General features: G+C 42.9%; 1 protein-coding gene across 1 annotated transcript in view; it reads left to right on the top strand.

The window, feature by feature from the left end:
* The first annotated feature begins 4894 nt into the window (after positions 1-4894).
* The window catches only part of LOC126392824 (beta-galactoside alpha-2,6-sialyltransferase 2-like), an 80012-nt gene continuing 64224 nt past the window's right edge, over positions 4895-20682 (top strand). Inside the window, exon 1 of the mRNA XM_050048490.1 lies at positions 4895-4972. The gene's annotated coding sequence lies outside the window, so the exon portion shown is untranslated. The remainder of the gene's footprint in view (positions 4973-20682) is intronic.

Below are 20682 nucleotides of genomic sequence, written 5' to 3'. Positions count from 1 at the left end.
TATCAAAGTGTTGTGATCACTTTATTTCTGGCTGTGTATCGTTATTGCGTTGGGTGGGAGATGTGAGAGCATCTCTGATGATATCCAACACAAACATTATCCCTGCATGATCTAATCTGTATTGTTTCAGCATTATTTCTCCTACCTTTTTGTCTTCCTGCCATTTTCTTCTCTGCTTAGGAAACTCTTAATCACCTTAAAAGTTTAAGAGGAAATTCTAAAACTCTTTGTACCAGGAAGCTTTGTGAATACATCCCCACTTCCATTCTGATAAGCTGGAGCTAACTGAGCACATGACATGCTGTCTTTTCATTTAAAAGCAATTATGTTCAATATATCTTAAATCTCTGTGGTTACTGACTTTTTTTCCAGCCATCTTTTTTATAGATGTTGAACTCAACATATGCACAATTTCCTTTCTGCACATTTCCTTTCAGTTTCCAAATCCATACTGTAAATGCCACTGTCAGTTGGCTCAAAACATTGCAGCAAGTTTTTTAACAAGACCAAAGGGACCATGTTAGACCCCTCTTTTTGCCTCCCCATCTTTGGCTTCCTGTCAGAATCGAAACTAAAATCTCTGTATTTGTTTATCAGAAACTGCACAGTCTAAAAACGGAAAAGCTTTCTGTCCTTACGCAACCCTGTTAGACACCTGAGGCCCTTTGAGACTCTGTTACTGTTTGGTGACAGAGGTTTCAGTTTCATCAGTAGCTGCACCAAAGTAATGAATCTCCCTCCCTCTGTTTGATGATCTCAACCCACTGACGATTTACAGTGGGAAACAACATTAAACACGCTTTTACTCATTATTTTTAATGGCATCTGACTTGTTCTAACTTGATTTATTTGCTTGCATGTTGGGAGTGGGACAGTAGGTGTGCTGCGTGAGTGAATCATGACTTTGTTCATCACTATCCTGCAATGCCCCGTGGATCAGCTAAGCAGTGGTCTCCAACCTGAGCGTCAGACGTTCCCTTAAAAGGGTCACAAGATGAATCTGAGGGGTTGCAAGAAGATTAATGTGACAAGAAAAAAAGAATAAAAAAAATGTTTCTCCTCAGATTTGTTGTGTGTTGTTTTTTTCTTGTGAAATATTGGATAGTTTTGCCCTGTTTCCCTGAATGCACAGGATTCTGTGACGAGGGGTTGCAAGTAGAAACTCCTTTGTTGAAAGGGGTCACAGGCCAAAAATGTTGGAGCTGGCTGAAAGCACTGAATAAATAAAACAAGGTGAACTTGACTTTTTTCTTTCCTTAAATTCTGGAAAAATAGCCTATGTTTAATTGCTTTCTTGCTGAGAGTTAAAGGAACAGGTCAAACCCCCCTTGTGTCTATCATAGCTCTAAATAAAAGGATATACTATGCTGTCAGACAACCCTTTGAGACAGGGAACTGAAGCTACTATCTGAAAGCCACCTGATTTCATTGATTTCATGTGTAAGGTAAAGCCTCCTGTCCTCAGTAGAATAGTAGATTGTTTAGCTTCTGTGCCAGTAGATTTGGTTCATCAAAGATGCCAGTACAATAAACCAAAAAAGAGCAAAGCAGAAACGTCCCATAAGCAGAGGAGTTCAAGTATCTTGGGGGCTTGTTCAGGAGTGAGGGTAGAATGGAGCGTGAGATGGATCTGCGGTTTGGTGCAGGCGCTGCGCCAGACCATCGTGGTGAAGAGGGAGATGTACTGGTCCATCTACGTCCCAACCCTCACTTATGGTTATGAGCTCTGGGTAGTGACCGAGAAAATGAGATCGCAGATACAAGCGGCCGAAATGAATCTGGAGGGAGCTCGGAGTAGAGCCGCTGCTCCTTTGCGTCGAAAGGGGTCAGTTGAGGTGGTTCGTGCATCTGATCAGGATGCCTCCTGGGCGCCTCCTGTTAGAGATGTTCTAGGCAAGTCCCACTGGTAGGAGGCCCCGGGGCAGACCTAGAACATGCTGGAGGGATTACATATCTCATCTGGCCTGGGAACACCTTGGGGACCCCCAGGAGGAGCTGGAAAATGTTGCTGTGGAGAGGAACATCTGGGGTGCTTTGCTTGGTCTGCTGCTCCCACAACCTGGCCTCAGATAAGCGGATGAAAATGGATGGATGGATGGAAACATCAGATAGGTCAAACCACCATGTTTATTTGTTACAGTTACAGCTGAAAATGACAAAAGAAATAAAGAGTTTGCCAATTTCACATATCTCCACAATTGCCAGTTGCGTACCTGGAAGTCTGTAGGCAGCAGCCCAGTAGCTTAGCACCCAAATTAGCATGTGTATGCAGGTTTTTTGAATGCAGGAAAATGGTTACAAAATCGGCAATAGATCACTGGTAGACTGGAGTTGTGTACACAGCTCTGCAGCAGAGAAGTATGCCTTTTCACTGGTGTGTGACGTTGGTCTCACAGACAGGCCAGAGGAAAGCAGAATGGGAGCCAGTGAAAATGTCAGTGGTAACTTCTTTTTTATATCCATTACTTTTTTCTATCTTTCAAACTGCAGACTAAACTTCAAACAATATTTGAGTGCTGCTTGGACAGACAGCATTTTGTGCCAGCGTGCCAGCAAAGGGGCTGATATTAGTGTGTCCACCTGGGTGTTGTATGATCCATTACTGTCAGACAGAGCCAATCAGAGCTGAAGCTGATAAATACCCACGACTACTGCAGAGTGATTTGACCCGGGATGGGAGTTTTCATCACGCTAACTTATGCTTCCTCGCCTCATATCTCCTCCTGTGACCTGGAAATCATTTCCCCTTGGCCATCAATAAGGATCTTCCAATCGCTGTAATGCACCTGGAGGAGACAAGGAGAGAGGAGGCAGGAGGCTTCTGGAGGAGCTCAGAGCAGGGAAACACCGCTGTATCCCACAGATTTGCGTTCTGTGACATATGACACCTCCTCATGATTCTTTATTCACACAGTTTATTTTCACATTGCTTACACTGTAGTGTCATGTTGCAATGTAGCCTAATGCACCATCAATTTGTGGAAGATATGGGATAATTTAAATTAAATATAGCATCACACAAAGCAGCAGCTTGATTTTTGTTTGCTAATCAGTACAGTGGTTTGTTGACATGATGTTACAGAAGTGTATATTTAACGGATTCAGTGTGGACATGGGGCACGCCACTTACTTGCTGTTAGGACATGGTTTTAGGCCTACATATTTGCACAGGACAGTATCTATACCTGACATTATGACAGGAGAGATTTAAATATGTTGAATTTAACAGATATTCGTGGTCAACAGCTGAATAACAGACAGCCTGACCACAGCAGCGCTGATGATAAAGCTGCCTATTGTGTGAGAGGGAGACAGAAAGAGAAGGAGAAAGAGAGAGAGGGAAGTGAAGATGGAAGTTGGATAATTGCACAATGTTCCTTAAAATTATTAATAACTTAGGTTCCTCAGAATGCTTGCCTCTATCTATCTATCTATCTATCTATCTATCTATCTATCTATCTATCTATCTATCTATCTAGAAGCTCTGGCTCCTTCATCCTCGTGTCTCTTCCTCGCCTCCTTCGCTCACATCTCCCGTGGGTAGGACTAAGACGTGAGGAGAGGAAGCGAGTGAGGGATGTGAGGAGACACGTTAGCATAATGAAATGCACCCAGTGAATACCGATTGTAACCTTTCCCATTGAATACCAAAGCCAGATGTTAGCGGGTGTCACTGGGTTTTTTGTGCCGTGGGAAATGGGCTATAGACTGGAAACAGAGGGAATTGTCCGAAGTAACAAAATCTGCCTATTAGCACTGGTAGTGATCACTAATTACCATGTTCTGTTTGATTAATCTGTACAAAAAAACTAAACATAAAAGCAATAATTCACCCTTTCACCGGTGGTTATGCACCACACTATAGAGTCCGCCAGGGATGAGTGAATGAATGAATAATATTCATACGGTTCAAATAAACTTTTTAGCCCCGTTTCCACCAAACACTTTCAGTATGGTACCTTTGGAACCAAAAGTAACCCTTCAGACATGGTACCTAGACCCTAGTGTTTCCACCATAAACAGTGCTCAGTGAATTAAGTTATTCTTTCTCAGACTCCAGCTGCTGTGAGAGGCAGCAAAACATCCTTTCATTTTATAGTTACAGTTATTAATAAAACTCTCCACGGTATGAACAGTGGTTACATGAGCCTCAAAACCAGACACAACTCAGCCCTGAGCAGAGTGACCGTCCTCTACTGACCAATCAACAGACTGCAGTGTTCACAGCTCCACCTTTTAGTACCAGATCTGTGTGCTAGGAACCCCAACAGAGGGGGGACCAAAAATGGGGATGGTACAGAACGGATGCATTGGTACCATCCACAACTTTTCACAGTGGAAATGGAAAAAGAAGGTGTACCGAAGTGAACTGAACTGCTTGGTGGAAATGGGGCTTTAGATTGTATTTCCCATCTTTGCTGAGAGTTTTGTGTAAAAGGAATTAATGGCCTGTCCCATATAGACGCCTGTTTAATTCAATGATTGAAGCAATTAATAGCCTGGGCTTTTTTTTTTAAAAAATACATAATGTTCCCAAAAGTCTCCTCTTTGAACTGGAACTGCTGTGAAGTCATCACATTTATGATAAACAATCCTTTTCCTCCTCTGTCTCTCCCCTGCCTGCTGCTTCCAGGAAGGTATCAAATTCAATATCAATACACCTTTCCTCCCTCCCTTCCTTCCTCCTTTCCTTTCCTTCCCTCCAGGCCCCCCAAAAATCAGAGCCCTCTCTGACTCCGCCCCTCCAACTCAGTGGATGTGGATGCGAGAAAAAGGCCAGCAACAGAGTGACAGACAACACAGCCCCTGCCTCCGCGCCGCTCAGCGTAGTAGTGGATATCTCCTCTGTGAACGGGGAGCAGAGGCGAGCCAAACCGAGCCGCATGCTCGCTGTGCGACCAGGAGCAAAATGGACCTCCGGACAGCAGCAGCAGCAGCAGCAGCATCCAGTGAGGACCGACACAGTTTTTAGGTAAGGCTTTGTTCGCTTTCCGCAGCATTTCCATACAGATCGACATTTGCTGCTTCAGCGCGCTTTGTGCAGGACACGGGGCTGCACGGGGGGGAGGATGTGCATGCACGATGTTTGCTACAAACGATTGAATATTTGAGGATTCTCTGGGAGCAGAGCTGCAGATGAAACATGTAGCGGAAAAAAAGCCTTTGTCTGCTTACTTTACCGGATCGCGGTGATGATCGCGGGAAGCTCATTGAACAGCAGCTCGTTCGGCTCTGAAAGGTTCACACCAACGATTGCTTTAATACACATCAGGGGGGATAATTGACACATGCAGCAGAGTTCAATGTGGATCAGTTAACGACGCTGCTGCCTCTGAGTCCTATTTAAGAAAATCGGGTTCCTCCAAACTGAAGAGTTCATTCACAGCTCACAGCTCACAGTGGAGGCAGGCCTGCACGTTGTTCTTCAACTTGAGGAGAAGATGCAGAGGGTTATTGTTCTCTTGACACCTAGGTTTATTTTCCCAAACTGCTCCATGCACATAGTGACACCCCATGCAAAACAGGAAACCCAGGCCAAGAGAGGAGCCCCAGCTGAAAGGGATATCACTAACATGCTTGCACCATAATGTCAACCCACTGATTCATATAATATTACAGTGATAGCCTGTTTGATAAGAGCTTGCATGCATGGGTCTGTGATGGAAATAACCTGCTCCTGTGCCCCAAAAAGTTAATTTTAGTGGCATTGTTGAGATGTGTTTATTTCACATGGCTGCACGTTTTATATCCACAGCTGCACCGCTTCGCAACTGTAGCAGGCTTTTTTTGTTTGGAGCAATTTAATTAGTGACAAAACCGATAACATCTCAGCTTTCAGACCAAGTGCTTTAAATTAAACACAAAGGCACTATGTTCCCTAATCGCCCTCACATCACACGATTGAGGCCAGTGAAAGCATTTAAAGGTAGAAGACAACATAGATGTGTCAAGGGCAATTAAGTGTCTTCTTTTTGTGTGGGGGGTGTTTGGAGTGTGTTGCCCTTTGAAGTGCCGTGAGTTGTCTGATAGCAACAGGAAAGTGGAGTTTTAGCACTCAGAGCTGTCAGGACTTCTCTCAATGTCACCCAAACACATGATCACATCACCTTCAAGAACAGCAGCGGAGGTCGAGAGTAGACTGAAACTCATTACAATAAGACCACACACACACATTCACACTTCACTGTAGTCCACTGGAATCAAAGGCACCAGTCTGTCCTTTGTAGTTTCTTCCCTGTGCAGCAAAACAGCACCGGGAAGAAAATACAAAGCCTCTCTCCAGGTTATAGTGACATTGCGTCAGAAAAGTGTCATTTTGTTTGTGTTTGCAGCTGCTGAATAACTATGTGCACCCTGGTTTTCAAAGCTTTTCAGAGGACGAAACTTGGCGGACGGTGTTTTTTAACCAGCAGAGTACAGCTGAGAGGACACATTATATAAAACTAAAGCTAAATAATTTATCTTTTCGGTGCCAGGACATATTCTTTCATAGTGAGTGAACTATAGATGTTGCTACCCACTGCTCTTACGATGCATTATGAATGTGCTAATGGGTACCTGATAAATGCGCTCACCCACCACCAACGTGTGAAAGAGTTGTGAGTCTCGCCGAACATCTGCATTATTGCTTTTACACAAAACTATGTAATTACCGCTACACATTGGCTGGCACCTCTTTGTCTCTGCAGCTGGATATTTATTGTCTCAAAACGGGTTGGCCTTCCCGTAGCGTGTGCAGGCAAAGTACAGGTGTGTAGGAGACCGGGTTTCTTTGTATGCACTAACAATATGCCACTTTTATCTTACAATGGAGAGCCACCATACAGCAGACCTGCAGCAATTTTCCATGCAGGCACTAGTTTGTCACTTTTTCCCACTTAATCTATAAATTCCAAGCAAAATCTAAGACTTGCTCCACTCAGTATTGTCCCGTTAAGCAAAGAGATTCTCCAAAAATCCATGTGAACAGGCTATACAGACACAACAGGCCGCCCCACCTACATTAGGAGAGCACTTGATACAAGGTGACACCCATTTTTCTCAAAGAAATTATTGTGCACTTAAATGACTCATAATGTACAAAAAAAATAACTGTAGGCACTAAGACCCACCCTGAGATGAGACAGTGTATGTTCGTGTTTAATTCTTCCCCAGACAACTCCCCGTTCTGATTAATTGAGGAATCGATGTATACATTGATGCATGCAGACATGCAGCTGCTGCCCGCTGAGAGGGGGTAAACAAGGATAAATTAAAGCAACACTGTGAGAATTTTTATTGTAAACCACAACTTCAGTCAGTGGCTTGAAAACAACATCTCGAGGTTGCTTTTTTTTAAAGCCACAAAAGAGAGAAGTGAGAGACTGCTGCTGTTCTAAAAATACCAATTGATGAAATGCATAAGTGCTGTCAGCGATGACCCAGTAACGGAGGTAACTAGTTAGTCAAAGATTGACTGCTCTGATTAACATGGCACCAGAGGAGGAGATTAATGTGCAAGAGTGTGCAGTGAAGAGACATTCTCTGTGGAGTTTAACATAAATCTCGGCAGGGTTGGGCTGATGGACGATGCCATTGTCAGTCAGCGACCACTGATACCGCCAGAAGCCCCCCTCCCACCCACACACCAACACCAGGGCACAGGTTTGCGGTGGCGCTAATGGCATTTGTTGCAAGCTTAAGAAGTCACAATTTTATTTTATCTACCAGATGGACTGTGGGATGCCAGATGGGCACAGTGGTACCCGTTTTAGCAACCAAGTTTGTTGCTGCCATCATGAACATTTGCCATGTCACTGATCAATATCTGCTCACATCTGCTTGGATGAGTGCCTTTGTTTTAGTTCTGTGGCATATAAATATATTAGGGGTTCTGGCAGGTTGGTCAAAAGGTGACAAGAGAAGTGTTCTGAAATAACCTGCGCTCTGTTTCCACCACACTTTCGGTATGGTACCTTTGGAACCAAAAGTAACCCTTCAGACGTGGTACATAGACCCTAGAGTTTCCACCTCTCAGGCAAGCTTGGGGGTTTAGTCTTGCTGGAGCCCACAGGAACAACACTCCATGACCATTTTTTTCCCTCCAAGTGAGCATTTGGATGTACGCTGTTCACATACTCTGCCAACTGCAGTGTTCACAGCTCCACCTTTTAGTACCAGATCTGTGTGCTAGGTAACCCAACAGAGGGGGGACCAATAATGGGGATGGCACAGAACAGTTCCATTGGTACCATCCACAACTTTTCACAGTGGAAACGGAAAAAAGGGTACGTAACTGAACTGTACCGTACTGCTCGGTGGAAACGGGTCATCTGTCACTCTATCTCTTAAGCACACACACTGGTGCTCAGTCTTTTTCTCTGCTCTTGTCTCAGTCCTGACAGTTGTGCTACTATAGATTGCTGCAGGGACCCGAAGTTAGCTTCACCCTGGTTCCCTCATCAAAAAGCCAATGGGATTTTTCCATTGAATTTTGGAAAATTGCAGAAAATAAGCTCTGTGGCAAACATACGTTTATGTTATCTACACGTTGTGTTCAGCAAAACAATCTTCACAAGCCTAAATGCAATCGTCTGAAGTGTGACGTTAACATTAGGCTATAAACAAACTACACTGTGATCACATGGCTTAATGAGGCTGTAAAGCTGTGTTCAGTGTGATAACGCCCTGTAGTTTCATTTAGCTACCAATTAGTGACCAGCTTTTTAAGACACCTGAAAGCCTAAAAAATCTCAAGGGGGGTATTTACTGTCATATTTTATGTCTTAGAACAAAACGTGAAAGTGTCCCAAGCTTGTCTTAACCACAGACCTTATATCAGGCATCTAACCAAAACCCACTTGACTTCAAGAGGAGGGAACTGGGAGTGCTAAAATGCTACTAGGTTTTAGAACTGATTCCTGTACCACTCTATAATGCATTGAGTTAGCGGTGTGCAGGGTTAGGGTGGTTGATAAGCACATATTCTTGGGGTCACCGTTGGCCCCTAGCAATGATGATTGTTGTCGATGTTTCACAGTGGACATCTTCACATGAAGCCAATGTCCACTGTTGCCTCAGATCACTGTATTTGGCTCTCCTCGATTGTTATGTATGTATGTATATTCTTATGTGTTCACTTGTGCCTTTTTATATGTTTTTACTCACTGTACAACCAAGTGCCCTCCAGGGACAAATAGAGCTGAAGTTGAAATTGACATTGCCCAACCCTAAATCCCAGGGAAGTGCATTAGTTACATTCCTGCTCACATTAGTTAAATCAAAACCAAATCAAAGCAAAGACATTATGGGATATGGAAGTATTTTCTGAGAAATCACAGAGATCACAGCTCCTTGTGAAAGTGTGTTAGTGTTGAGGGGTGGGTTGTGTGACTGACTGACCTTACAGCATTGAAGGAAAAATGGAAAACAGATTCCAGGAGAGAAAAGGCAGGAGTTATGCCTCAAGGACACATCTCCTTACCGTCGGCACTCACGCTGTAAAGACATACAGACTTCCTTTCTCTGAAAGACTGATACTGTATGCAGTGGTTGATCATCTCACCAGCAGCACAGTAATGCATCTTTTTTTAATATGGCACCATTGCAGATTTGAGGCTGCTCAGATTCTCAGTCTTATTGATTTAACCATAAGATGATATCGCTTGTCATAAGAATGAGTTTGGAAGCTGTCAGTTTAAATGTCTTAATTGCAGTTATTGATATTGACAGAAAATTGGGGTTTAAATATTTAAGGACTTGTTTTTGGCCACCTGGAGGCAGGGGTTAAGTTTTTAACACTGTATTGACATATCACCACTTTTTAAGTTGATGCAGTAGCCAATAGTTATTTACAGCATCATAATTTACATGTCTCTGGTCACCTGATGAATGTAAATAAAATAATGGATGGAGCCACCATGGTTTTGCTCATGTGGACTACCGTTGTAAGCCTCAAGTTGGGCAATTTGGCCGTCGCCATTGTGATTTTTTTGGAGTTGTAATGGAGCAGAATTTTGTAACGTTACCTTTGTTAAATGTTGCTGTTGTTCCTGGCTTCATATGAGCAGAGGAAAAGTCTACTAGCTGTTAGGCTAATTTATACAATGTAAAATGCCATAGGCTTGTGCTAAAAACATTAGCATGTTGTATTTGTGGGGAAAATGTGTCCAGATAAAGACAAATGCTTTGTGAATGCTGCGAGTTATAGTGAAGCAGATTTGAGTACTTGTGTTTGAAATTGTCTCTATTAAGATGTGTTTAATGTGTGTTTTGAATCAACTAAACTTTACAGCACTTCACAGAAACCCTGACGCCAACTAGTGTTTGGAGGTGTAACTGCAGAGTGACACAGACACACCACCGCTCAAGTATAAATGCTCACAACGGTGTAGGCCATGTGCGTAGGCTACGGTGTGGACTCTGCATAGAGCTGACGCACAAGTATAAAACCTGCTTCAGTCGACTGAGCTTGCTCCAAGTCGAGCAGTCTTTTTTTAGTCAGTGTGCTGCACAGTGTACTTCTGGGGAAGTTTTGGCCCTCGGATTTTTTTGCGAAGGGAGCGCTCTTAACTCAGATGTGGAAGTGGTGTAGCCGTACAGAGGAGAGGAGAAGTTGCACCATAAACCTCCAAGATAACATCTTCTCCCTTCTGCTTAGAAGTGGTGAATTTACAGTTCACAGCAACTTAATACAACACAATCTCTGACTTTTGTTTGGTATCTGATGTCGGCATGAATTGTTGCACACTTCTGATCCGCCGTTCTTACAGTTAGCTTGTTTACTATATTACGTGAATGTCACTGAGTCTTGTTAAAACTTAAAAACTTTATATGGAAAAAAAGAATTGTCTAATATTCTTATTGAACAGTCAAATTTTATTCAACTGATATAATTCTGAGTTGGGTACAGTCCTAGTTTTGTGTATGTTCGTTGAATCAATCAAACTTTACTTTGCAGAAACTGAACACGGTAGAATAGAAACCCCTCCACCAACTAGTGTTTTGTAAGTGTAATTGCAGAGTGACGCAGACACACCAATGCAAAATTAACAATGCTCAAAATGGCGTGGGCTCTGCATAAAGCCTACATACAACTATAAAATAGCCTTGAGAACCCGAGGACACCACTGCACTAGCAACTTGTCAATCACAAGGTAGCCAAGGCCTAAAGCATACCCTGATTTATCATCTGTTTTACTCTAAATGGGACTCTTTACTAAATGAATTTTATGCCATATTGAGGAAGACTTGAAGCTAGTAACTGAGATCATAAAGTCTTTACAAAAATATTTACTGAGGTAATGAATCAGGTGAGAAGTACAGTCTTTTTCTCACAGACGTCGTCTATACAATCTGACTTCTTTTTAGCTACTAGTGGAGTTGGCTTCACTTTTCAGACCCTGATATAACCCTTTGCCTAGAACAGAAAAAATTATGATTTTCCCGTCTTACTGCAAATCAAAATCCAGTGCTCAGTGGCCTACAGCTGCTCATGAAATTGCAAGGCCAAACTTTAAGGTCAAAACTGTAGCTCATTTTTACTTACTCCTAAAAATTCTCAATAATTTAATATTTTTACTGTCGGCCAAGGCTCGAGGTAGAGTTTCATTTTTATCTGTTCCAGGCTGTATTTGGTGATACAGTACAGAGAGGAGTGGAAGGATTGCATGGGCAGGGCACTCTGGGAAGGTGGAGGTGTAATTTCAGATGCGCGCTAACCGACCAGAGCAGCAGTTATCTGAGCTCAGCCTTCAAAAGCGGGAGCGCTGGAGTCATCAAGACCAGCTGTGCCGCTCACTCCTGGCTGAGCGCTCAGAGGACAGGGCTCTCCACGAGAAACACATGGATGTCCGGGGTTATTAGCCGTCTTCACGAGATTGTAAACATCCTGAGAGGAGCTGTTTGGGCGTTTGATGTATGGTGCTCGACTCCTTATGTTGAGTCTTCTTAAATGGCGACATGGGATGTTTGAGCAGCTTATTGCGGCACAGCTTTCATAGTTGCGCTATAAGTCCCTGATAGGCTGCTAATCTCAGTCTGTGTTTAGAAGTAAGTGTCCAGAGTTCAGGCAGATTATAGAGAGGTTAAGCTGTCTGAAAATGGCTGTAGAGCTGTAGATTAGTGGGCTTGTTCTCCGGCCTGGCAAACATGAATTTCTCCACAAATTCAAGTGTGGTGAACCCGATAGAAGCAAATCCTGTCAGCATTTATTTTGAAGCATTAGCATATGTGTTAACCTGTAAGATCTGCTCTGTCTGGATCAGAGAAATGTTGGTTTTAGCTCTTAAGAGTCGCATCATCTTCCTCAGCCCTGAGCAGGCAATTTAAAGTCTTGATTAATCTCTTCCTCAGTCAGACACAAATGGAGTGAGGGTCACTGTAGAGGGCAACTAGTCATACAGTCTGATGGTACAAGCATTGTGATGTCCATTCAGCCTCCACAAGAAGGTGAACAGACAGTGAAATGAGCTTTAAGTGGACTTTCTCTACTTTCTCACATCAAACGCCTGCCCGCTGTGGGTGTCAGTGCTCCCAGCTGTATTTATGGGCCATAATGTGAGGTGTAGAGCTGCATTTCCTTCATAGGACCTTGCTGTTGGCAGGCTGTATTGGAGAGGGCTCTGTGCACCGTGAAAGCCTGTCATCAAGAACCACTGCCCTGTGTGATTTATCAGAATGGGATGTGCTTAGAAGGTCAGGATGATTCAACTCTTCCCGGCCCCGTGTTTTCGTCAGATGTCCTTTATTCTTAAAGTGGAGGTTACTTGTGTGACTCGTGGAGTGCTTTAAGTGCAGTGTTGTCGGATTCAAACTTTTAAGTCTTCCTCCTGTTTAGACGCGGAACAGCCAGTGGATGTCTGATGGCTGATGACTTTCTCTTGTTCGTTTCTCACTCGGAATGAGTCAGAGGCTTGTTTTCTCTCAGGGGCTGTGTCAGTAGTGCTGGTTTTAAATGAAACACGTCCTCTGCTCTGGTAATTACAAGGCGCATGAGCACTTCACATGGTGCTCTGATAGAAAGAGAGGGGCTAATTGGCAGAGTATAGACCTTGTCCAGGTGTGTGTGTATGTGTGTGTTGATGTGTCCAGGTGTCAGCTCGGTATTATGGATGTCTGCACTGCTCTCTGCAGAATGAAGGCCCATTGTGCGCACAAAGATGCAGCGTGTAGACCCAGCCGTATCCTCTCCGCATTGTGGATCAGGTGTGAATTTCCTACAGCAGATGGACTGTGACAGGTGTGTGTGAGAGACTTCCGCCGCCTAGCACCTCTTGGCCATTATTGGGTGCAGTCGCTTCTTCAGAGCAAGATTAATGAGTGTCTAAGCACGCCTTTGCAAAAATAGACATTTTTGCTTGGCTGATCTAATCGACGCTGTGGTGGAAGGAGGATAGCAGGGGACAGGACAGACCTAATCTGTCTCAGCGGGATCAGTCTTTAATGGAGTTAGTACTTTCTGCTTTGACCTTGCTGGACCTGGTATTACAACAGCATGAAGCCATCCCTCATGATTTCCCTACCACCAAGAGAGAATCGGGATGAAAGCTGTCTCGTTTTTCCTTTTGATCACTGACCACGATTTGATTTTTCCTGTTTTATGCATCACATAGAGGGGAGGGTATGAAATATATATTTCCTCCTTTACCAGGGAGGCAGTGCAGCCAAGAAGAGTGAAACACACCGCTGAAAAGCTGATGTGTGACAGCTTTAAGGGCTACTTTTAAACTCCCACAAACCTATCGGACATCAGAGATCATCACTTCAAGGATCCAAAAACTAAAAAAAAAATGAGGCTTATGTGGAGTTTGCGTATTCTCTTTGTGTCAGCGTGGGTTTTCTCTGGGTTCTCCAGCTTCCTCATGCAGGTTAGGTCAAGTAGTTTCTTTAAATTCCCCATAAGTGTGAATGTGAGTGTGAGTGGTTGTTTGTGTCCGCCCTCTCACAGTCTGGCAACGTGTCCAGGGTGCACCCCGCCTGTCAGCTGGGATCAGCTCTAGCCCCCCATAGAGGTCAAGCAGTTACAGAAAACTGATGGATGTTTTTGTTTATACATCCCGAAACTTCAGTGTTTTGATTCACTCTTGTCACTCTCATCAGCCCGGCCAGCTGCTGTATTCACCAAAAAATGCTTTCTCAAAGCCACTGTACACTACCTACTCAGCACCTGGTGGCAAACAGACCGGGTAATGACTAGCTGGTGAACATACTGGAGAGTTTAGCAGCTAAAGAGCAGCAGTATGTTGTAGTAAGCAGTAAGTATATATGTTAACATATAAAACATATTAACTTTATCAGGTGATAATATGTCAATGTGTTTGTAGCTTGTGGCCGAACATCGTTAAATTTTGGCTGATTTAAAGCTTTGATAATATCAGTTCTAACAGATTTAAGTTCATTTTATGTAAAATATTTCAATATCTGATCACATGATTTTGTTTTAGGACTATGAGTGATTAATTGACTGGGCCAAAACTTAGTTCAGATGTATCAGTATCTGTGTTAATGTATAAGTAAAGGTTAAGGTGTTTTTTTTTTTGACAGCGAGCAGGTTGTTGCCGTGGCTGCCACCTGGAAATATTGGTGTTTTCCATTTCAAATCCCCGGCAGAAAACAATGTAGGTAGTGTTAAAATCAGCGTCACCATTACACAGTTGCAAAGAGCTCTGACAGTTTTGTTTTTGAACTGGAAAAAGTCTCAAAAAACAAGAACCAAAAACTCATTTAGGGGATTATCAAAAAATCTGTTTCTCAAACTCCAAATATTGACGTAGGTATGGGCCTTCAAAATCCAGTATTGGCTGTGATAAATTCTCAACAGTCAGTAATGTCTGTGAAGCTGGTTGACTTTAATCATTTTGTCAAGGGCTGCCACTTTATCTGTTAATCTGTTATTTTCTTGATCAATTGAGTAAATGTTTGGTCTATATTACACTTGTGGGCATTCTCAGCATAGGATAGTTCATAAATTGGAAAGTAAATATAGTTACACATAGTTGGACATTCTGTCATATACATATGATAACACTTAACTGCACTTCATTTTCTATTGTTGGCTTTGCAATTAGCCAGTCCCTCTTGTCATTCACAGTGACAGGCTGTTTACAAAATCAACTGCCATTTCAAGAATACAGGATGTTTACACAGTATACAATTTTACTATGGTAGAGAAATGAGCTGTGGTCGTTCTTACAAACATAGTTGGTGTTTTAATCCGGCTGTGATGTTTCCATTCATTAAAAGTATCCAAAAAAGTATCGTTGTGGTATTGGTAGAAATTGGTAGGGCTGCCCTCAACTAAGAATTTTCCTAGTCGACAAATAGTCGTCATTTAGGGCCATTAGTCGACAAGTCGCCCACATGTTTATGATATTAATTTAATTATTAAATGATATATTTTGGGCGGGGCAACACAATGGTTTGAGTTGAAGGTGTGAGAAAGAATAGTATCAGTAACATTGTTAACACTGTGCTACATTACAGAGAAATACAAAACCGTACTAATGAACCTTCATTAATATAGGCCTATATTTTATCTACAAGTGCACGTCACACACTGAGCGAGCCGCCTGTTAATGACGCTGTGGGCTAATGGGCATGTAGCTACTTCCATGTTTCAGATGATACGTCATGTTTGTAGTCGACCAATGAAGATGAGTTTACATATCACCTTGGGTTCGTCCTTCACCTTCTCAAAATGATCCCACACTTTGGATTTCCTGCCCGACATGTTATTAACTGGCCTGTGGAATAACCGCAGGTACCAGCCCTGGAAATTACCTGTGGAATAACCGCAGGTACCAGCCCTGGAAATTAGGGGCCGTACACATGGTGTGTCTTTAACCACTGCTGTTTATAAGTGTGTAAGCCTGTTGTCTGTGGGACAGATGTAAAGCTCTGGGTAGCCCTGCACAAAACAATCAACTTTTCTGTGATTATCAGGCTGAATATTTACAGAAGAAGGGAAAGATATCTGTAGGCTGTGATTGGTTTGTAACGTGATACCTGTCTGACTGCTGAGTGTGGTCACTTCCTGTGTCTGTCCCTTCAAATCAGTTTTACGTTTGGCATATTCAGACAGCTCGTTTTTTCTGACCGGCAGTCCAGAACCCACAGGTATTCAGTTCAGTGTCATAGAAGATGATGAAAACCAGCAAATATGCACATTAGAGAAGTTGCAACTGGTACATTTTTGGCATGTTTGCTTTAAAAAAAGGACTTTAATGTTTGTTGTTTCTTTATTCTTTATGTGGAAAGTTAGATCATACCGACAGATCTGGATCTAGTAATTAACTGACTGAGTATCTGTGTTTATACATAAAAATACCACAGCTGACCTTTTATAGTGAACAAGCAAAAATGACTAACCATGGGTTTTTTTGTGAATGATTCTTGAAAGCAGTGCCATCATACTGGTGGAGAGCAACACTGGTTGACCTGCATAACATTCAAGTCTGGGCATGCCTGGCTTTTTTTTTTTTTTTAAAGGTTAGTGGCCAGCTCGGGGTTTCCTTTCAGCCTCTTTACTCATGAGGAGATGGATATTCCTTATTCCAAGTGTAGCATTTTCCAATGAAGACATGTGGGATACGCCAATATAAATCGAGTTTTAGGAACATGTATAAAGCGCATTTGGAATACGCAGTTTAAAACACACGACTTCTTGCTTGTTTACAGTCAGCTATGTGCATTTCCCACTTCCTGATGTACTGGAAACTACCAGATCCATACTGGAAACCCAGTTTGCAAGGCTGAGATAGAGCTGGCTGCCCAAAAGAAAAGCCCACATTTCTGGACTGAGAAACACACCTACTGTTAAACCTCATGAAAGACTTGGATATCAGCAGGTTTTTGGATATGCGGAAATATGTAGAATTTATTAGGACGTGCGTCAGGGGGGCCTTTTACGTCAATCTGAGTAAGCACGGCTGCATGTGAACAAGAACATTGGTTGGAATATTCATTTTCATGAACCATGTAACCAGCTCAGTATGAATATTGTGGATTTTTTTGGAATAAGGACAGAAACCAGAATATTTTGTACATCTAAACATAGTCATTGCATCTGCGGCTACAGTCTGTGCTATGCTTTAGGTTCCAGAGCTAGTCTGTACTTAGCTGTACATCTATATGCATGTGTGCAGCCATGCGATTGCACGCTCTAGTGTATGTGATTGGCAGGCAGTTGGATGGCTGGAATGAGCTCTATCGCCTGCAGTGTGTTCTCGGCTCCACATGCTAGGTGCCAGTGGTGAGGAGCCGGTTGATCTACTGCTGGTAGTAAGTCACATTTCCACACAGAGACTGGCAGGCAGAGCAGTAGTACAGTAACTGCACACATGCACGTTTCCTCACGCGAACAGAGATGCAGCACGCATACAATATTCATATTTCTATTGCGTGGGGGAGACATAACGTTAAAATGACTGACTTCAGTACAAACACACGCAGATGCAAACAGTCAGTGGAGCGGTGTCTGCACTTACATCTGCATGCACAGCACCACAGTTAAATATAGGTCACAGAATAAGGCAGATGTGGGGGGAAGGAGAGAAGGTGAGCAGTGGAAGTGGAAGTGAAGGGAGGAGGAAGCCTTTCATTATGTCATCATGCTGGAGCAGTGGCAGGATTAGCTCTTGGCAGGATATATAGGAGAGTTTAACCCCTGAAATTTTAGCTTCTGCCTTGCAAGTAAAAAGTAAAAATTCTTTCATCCATCAGGGAAAACAAAGATACTCTGTGTAAACAAAGACACTGTATATCATCAGCCCTGTCTTCTATTTGGCCTGGAAACCATGCTGCAGAAGTAGCATTAACGCTGTATTTAAAGCAAAAGACAAAACAGTTCTACTTGATTGTTTTAGACAACAAGACAGCACTTTAGCTCCAACATCGGCTTGTCTTCAGTTGCTCATTTATATAGGCTTAGGTAGCCAGCCATTCAGTCTGCAAGCTATTCTTAACAGCTGCACTTTGGGGTTTCAAGATGTGATGAAGTGCAGTGGACCCTTTGTTGAGCTCGGACGCTGGCAGTATAATTACACAGGCTGAAGTCTGATGTCCTGCTCGGTAATAACCTCATTGCCTCCTGAGGCTAAAGCAGGGTGGACCTGTAGCAGGGGGTTCATTAAGCGAGGAGAGAGAGAGAGAGCGAGGTCTCGGTTCATTTAGTCGTTGCATATGCTTCCTCTCTGTAGCTCAATTTTCTCACCTCAGTTCAAGACTTCAGGCGGCTCCTGATGTTCCCGTTTCAGTCGTCCTTTGCTTGCGTCTGCTGCAGTGTCTAAGTTTTCTTGTCTGATCTGCAAGCGCACAAATTTTCATCTCATCGTGATATGAGAAAGCACAGCGGTGCGTGTCGTACAGGGAAATATTATGCCTTGTATTGGCTGAGTTTGGGCGGTTCATATTACAGCGGTTCCTAAAAATGGTGCAAGATCAATACCTGTATAAGTGCCTGTGTGTTAATGACAGTTTTGTAACTGGAATTCCACTTGAGAAAAATTATTACTAGGATTAAATTGCAGACGGCAATTTTTCTATATCTGATGCAGCCCAGGAGTCTGGAGCATATAGATTTTTGACTTGTGAGACATCAGACTTAAGTGTGTAAGAAAGGTGTTGATCAGATGGCTAATTTACATCCATGTGATCTCCGTTTCATAAATTACACTTGACATGTTGCCGGTAATTCTGCGTAGCTGCTTCACAAGTTTACACCTTGTCGTCTTGCCTTGGGATTAATAGCTGATTTTTTTTCCTGTGCATGCAGCAGCTACACAGTTTCCCTGTTAGAATGATGAATTATTCAAACTCTGCTCAGAAAAGTCAAAGTTGGAATTTGTAAAATTTCAGAAGGTGTGGACTGTGTGGAATTCGGCAGATAGTACAGTCCTCCATTTTGACCTGGAGTATGTGAACACAGCATGAATCAGACACATCTTCATTGTCCGTGTCTTCGCTTCTTGTACTCTTGAAACAAACTAAGTCGTACTGTGATGCTGCATTTTTACTTTATGGTACGGTTCGCTTCACCTTGACGTGACTCACTTAAGGTACCAGGGGTCTTATTTATAAACATTGCGTACGCACAAAACGAGGCCTGAAAGAGGCGTACGCCACATCCCACGCAAAAGTTGTGATGTATACAAACAGACTTGATGCATACTTTAAATGCTTACGAACATTTTGGAGACAGGAAATTGGCGACGCAGATGGTGAGGTCGAAGCCTGATTGTAGTTGTACGCCGTAGTGTCGGTACCTTTTTTTTAATCTGCTTGGAGTGGATAAATTAATTATAGCTGCTATTGAACGTAGCTTTGCTATAAAAAATAAATAAATGGCAGGTTTATGTAGGTTGTCTCGTGCTGTACAAGCGACGATCCTCTCTGACCAATCAGTAGTCTGCAGTGTTTTGACTCCACCATCTTTCAGCTCAGCTCGCTTGGAACGTCAATCAAGGGGGTACCAAAAAAGTACAAAGTACCATCCAAAACTTCAGCTAATGGACAACAAAAAAAGAGCAAGTAGAGTTGAGCAGAGTTGTGCTGTATGCAGTGGGAGTGCAGCATTACTATGATTTGGTGGTGTTAACCCAAAAACACTCCACTCAAGCTCAAATTCATAAATAACCCTGGGCCCCAGTAGTGAAGATGCATACACCCACCCAGCGCCCACTTCTATTTCAAACTACAGCCTGTTTCTAAATGTGTCTCCCTCATGTAATGGCTTACTGGAAAATCAGTTTTTCTTACTTTTCATACATGGAGCACACACTGCATTAACATTCATTTCATGTTCTGTTCACATAATCCTGTGAGACTTGGCCTGGAATTTCAGACAAGTTCACAAATAAAGTCAGAAAACTAAAATATCTCTTGAACACACAGTTCATGCTTCTGTCTGTCCACAAATGCTTAGCGGAGCTCGTCTTGTTGGCTTTTTCCCCTCTAACCTCACAGTGATGTATTAGTGTGTAGCTGCTTGAACTGCTGCGAGGTGAATATTAAAGTAAAACGGCTTTATTTTTTAGATGGAGAACAACTCCACTCTTGTGTGTTCAATATTTTATGAGGAACAAGCCCTATGGTCAGTGTTTTATTTGAAAGAACGTGCACGCTTGCATCCTATTGCCGTGCGGCGTGCAAAATAGAGAGGTACAGCTTGTTCTCTTGCAGAACCAGTCTGCTTTTGGGGACTGAATATCTCTCTGCCTTTATTTATACGACTCTTTAATTATTTCCTTTGTCTTTTGACGTGTCAAATGCCACAAATAATTTCTTTTACGCTAATTAGACTCTGCCCACTCATTGTGAATGACCGTCAATTCTGTGCTCACGTACAGGCAAGCAGTGAGAACGTCCCTGTGAGTCAACCTCAAAGCATTTACTTTGGATTTTCTGTAAAGTTCATGTCTTGTGTTGACTTTCCTGTGCCAAGGTCAGAGCCTCCACTGTCAACAGAAACATCTGCCCCTTATCTAGGAATGTTTTTTGTCAAGTATCATCTGATGAAAGTATTCATAACACAGCATCCCCACCACGATCCCTCAGCAGAGCGTAGTAAAGTGGACTGAACTATTTTCAGTGAGCTGCTGTTCGGCTGCATTCCCTTAAGGGCTGTCCAAGCACTTACCTGGCAGTCAAATAGTGGAGTTCAGTACAGTCACCTCTGGCGATGCCTGGACTGTGGACACATTGAGA

This window comes from Epinephelus moara, chromosome 7 (assembly GCF_006386435.1).
Source record: "Epinephelus moara isolate mb chromosome 7, YSFRI_EMoa_1.0, whole genome shotgun sequence".
NCBI lineage: Eukaryota > Metazoa > Chordata > Actinopteri > Perciformes > Serranidae > Epinephelus > Epinephelus moara.
The sequence above is the reverse complement of the archived record's forward strand: the minus strand, read 5'-3'. Positions and strand labels throughout refer to the sequence as shown.